At 43.8% G+C, this 3,891-nt stretch overlaps 1 protein-coding gene across 1 annotated transcript in view; it reads right to left on the bottom strand.

The window, feature by feature from the left end:
• pitpnm2 (phosphatidylinositol transfer protein, membrane-associated 2) overlaps window positions 1–3,891 on the bottom strand; it is a 45,239-nt gene that overhangs the window by 38,325 nt on the left and 3,023 nt on the right. The window lies entirely within an intron of this gene.

Raw genomic sequence — 3,891 nt, 5'->3', positions numbered from 1 at the left:
GGGGGGGTGCAGAGAGCAGTGTGACGGTGGTGGGGGCTGCTAGCAGGGGTAAGTTGTGATGCCTCTCAAATTGCTCTGCTTTTCCTGCGTTCTGGTAAATGACGGCGATGCATCAGTGTCTGAGGAGGGAGGGGAACGCAGCTAATCACTGCTCACGCTGTTCATCTGGGTCTGCGGTTACTTTGTGGAGCCACTGAGGCGTTCAGTGCACTTAGAAACGACCGCTGGAGGAAGGAGTAAACACTGACTTCATTTGCTAATTTGAGGCCTGATATAAAAACAGAGCTAACTTTTGAAGTTTAGACTCTTTTAAAGTTCCCATATAATATAAAGGTCTGTGTCCATGTGTAGTGTGATTATAGATCAGCTCTAGCTTCTATATTAATACTGTGAAAGTATCAAAGCCTCAGTCCACAGAGAAATGCACACAGCCTGTATTCAGAAACTGAGCCTTAAAACCAGCCGTCAGGACTTCTGGAACTTTGTGATGTCACAACAAAGCAGTCACCAAGCCCCGCCCACCTGGACCCACCATCCAAACCTTTATAGTATTTGGTTTCTCTGAGGTTTACCTGAAATCTGCTATATTTTTTATTGGATCACTCAGAAAACAGTCAGCCAATCAGAAGAGAGGCTCAGAGCCTCCTCTCCTCTGATTGGCTCACCGACCTGTTGTTACTAGAGCTGCAGAGAGAAGCCTGAGAGAGGAGATGTAAAACTACACTGAGATGGTTTACAATGGGTTCCCAGATTTCTTTGGTTCCTTGAAGGCAGCACAACAAGCTGTAAACACATTACACATCTATAACTTTCATGACACTGATATTGAACATATTATAAACATTTGTGTGTATATGTGCATATTTTCTTTCTTTAGCTCTTTTATGTACTTTGTTCTATTTTATTTGTTTTATTCTATTCTAATAAATATTTGAGTATTTGTTCAGACACTTTTGTTGTGTGTAGTGAGGAGGGGGCAACAAGTGCATTTCACTGTGCAGCCCTGTTTAGTGTAATGAGAATAAAGCTGAACGCATCACAGTGTGTATATACAGTACAACCTTTATCTAATCAGGAAATCTCATTGAGGTCGAGATCTCTTTCGCAAGAGAGAGACAGAAAAACAAACACAACCAGACGAAAACAAAAGCACAAACAGCATCAGAGACGATCACAGACGTCACTAAATGGATCTGAAGTTTAAAATCCCAGAGGGACGAGACATTCAACTTTTAAAATCTCCTGTAATTCGTTTCATTTATGGGGTGTAAGAGTGGAGGCTCAGTGTTTATCTGACAGATCTGCTCTGGTGAGCTGCTGTGGTTTTCAATGTGAGAGGAGAAGTGACGGACTGAGGCGACCTGCGCAGGAGACATTTATAAATAAAAATGTTAGCTAGAATATTTATCTCTCGTTATCAAACTCAAAGCTCAATAAGTCATTTTGAGGTCGAGCAGCATGACAATAAAGGACATCTCCGTACGCAGACCTGACGGTCGACTGTAAACTGCATCTGTTTTTGCTTCACTCACATTTTCATCTTTCATTTCTGAGCCAGCTGCTGTTTGGACAAAGTCCCAGATATTATTATAAGACTGGACAATTTCAGCTTCGGTCCCACTGAGTGTGCGGCTGTGAACTGGAATTATGGGTCCGTGGGAATAAAACACATTTTGTACAAGCCTGACTTTGTGCAGAGACGTCTGAAGATCATAAAAAAGGCAGATTTTAATCTTCTAATTGATTCAGACTGAGGAGCCAAATGCAAACGAAAGCTGTGTCGTGGAATAAAAACATAAAGTCAGAGTCGTGTCGCCCGTCGTTCGACAAATAACCAGCTCGGAAACTAATTCATTTTTTGCAAAAATGACAAAAATACACAGAGCTGAGCTTTTGTTTTTAATCAGACTTTCATGTCAGCGAATCAGTTACTTCATCTCTGGACTACTGGTTGCTTTTTAGGCATCAGAGGAAATAAGGGGCCCAACAACAAATCTTTAGCCCCGAGCCCCCGGAGGAGGTTCATCCTGCCACGACTCTCTGTCAGACAGTGACGAAGCCTGTTTCCCAATATGTGCAACTTTTCCTTTTAGATAACAAACATAAGTTGCAGCCTCAGCACCAACTGGTTCCTCATCCACCACAAACACAGTGAGGCGTCTCTCAACAGCTCACAATTCACAACTCATTCGTCGCCTCGTCGCCGCGTGCAGACGGAGGCGAGGGAGGAAATACAGAGGTGTGGAGGGAAATCAGGATGTAGAGACGACGGCTCAAGGTTTTAAATCTGAGATATTTTATATAATATCACGGCTCCCAGTGATCCCCGCTTTACACGACTGCTTCACTGTTTCCCCAGAAACCAGAGAGCTGAAAACCAGAGCTGGAACGATTAGTTAATTAATGTAAATAATTAGTTCATTTCATTGCAGGACTTCTCTCATGGAATAACACGACTTTGCCCGAGGCTTTTTTATGTGCGTTGATTAAAAATCAAAACACAAGTTGAGAAAATACAACTTTACAACAAATGAGCTCGATAATAAAATAAAACAATTCGAGTATTTGTCTTTACAGGATGGATTTCTAACTTCTAACCCCACTGATAAACACACAGCGACAAAAAGGTGAGTCAGTGAAAGTGGGGGGAGGACAGAAAGGGGGGGGGGGTCCGACAGCAGAGGGAGATGTTTGAGGGTCCAGAGATAAAACAGGGGAAGTTCCTCTCCAGGACCCAACACCATCACGGACCGGCCCGGCTCCAGGCCTCCGAGGCCGGTGTGGTGTGGGTGACACGGAGCGCGCTGTGGCGAGGAGCCAGACTGCAGCAACACCCACTTTCATTTGTCACAGAGATTAAGCATCTGCGAAGGCTAGAGATCCATCTTTTGATTACTCACATTCATAACGTCCGACTGGAAGAGAGGGAACACGAATCGCCCACACACACACACACACACACACACACACACACACACACACACACACACACACAGAGTCAGCATTTCAGCCATGCTAGCGGCGCGCATGTCTGCAGTGATGCTAATGTCGGTCTGCCCATCACTGAAATATCTCAACAGCTATTGGATGGATTGCCATGAAATTTGGCAAAGATATTCCTTCTCCCCAGAGGATGAACCCTAATAATGTTAGTGATTCCCCAGTACCACCAACACATCAAGGTTTACACTCAACCTGTGGATTCTACTGGCTTTTAGCAAAATATCTTGACAACTTTAGGATGGATTTTCGTGTGATATGTTACAGCTGTTCACGTTCCCCAGAGGATGAATCCCAATTACTTTTATTTTTTTCAGTAGTTTTCATCTTGTGCCTTTAGCAGATCAAAGTTTTTGATTAAATATGAAAACAGTGGAAAGATTGTGGAGCAGTGTAGAACTAAATCTGATCCCTCATGCACGTGTAATCGCATGATCAGCGCTCAGCCAATCACACAAATGCTGATCCCAGTTTCAACTCAACCTTTATTTCAAAATAAGAGTTCACTCTTATTCAAGATCAACAAACCTCAAGCTGCGTTCAAAGAACCAAATGAGAATGAACAGGATTATTTTAGCCTGATCAGCGAGGGACAAAGTATGTTGACAATCAGTCAAGTCTCTGAGGAAACAGACGATACTTTTAAATAACAGAGACGCTGTAAGTATCGAGTAAGCGAGGAGCTCTGCTTCACCCACACCCCTGAATATGTGCGTGCATCTGAATATTTGATGAGCAACCGACGGCTCGCTGCATCCGAACAAAGCCTGGGGATTGTTAATTAGAGTAAGTGCACAAATGGAGCGCCGCAAACGTGGCCAAATGTGACAGCTTTGGTTTCTCAGAACAACCCCACCCCCGAACCCCACCTTGGTCTCACATGACCCCCCC

This window comes from Seriola lalandi, unplaced genomic scaffold, assembly GCF_002814215.2.
Source record: "Seriola lalandi dorsalis isolate HSWRI2012SDOR001 ecotype SW California unplaced genomic scaffold, Sedor1 jcf7180002052111, whole genome shotgun sequence".
NCBI lineage: Eukaryota > Metazoa > Chordata > Actinopteri > Carangiformes > Carangidae > Seriola > Seriola lalandi.
This window is presented reverse-complemented; position numbering and strand designations above follow the sequence as displayed.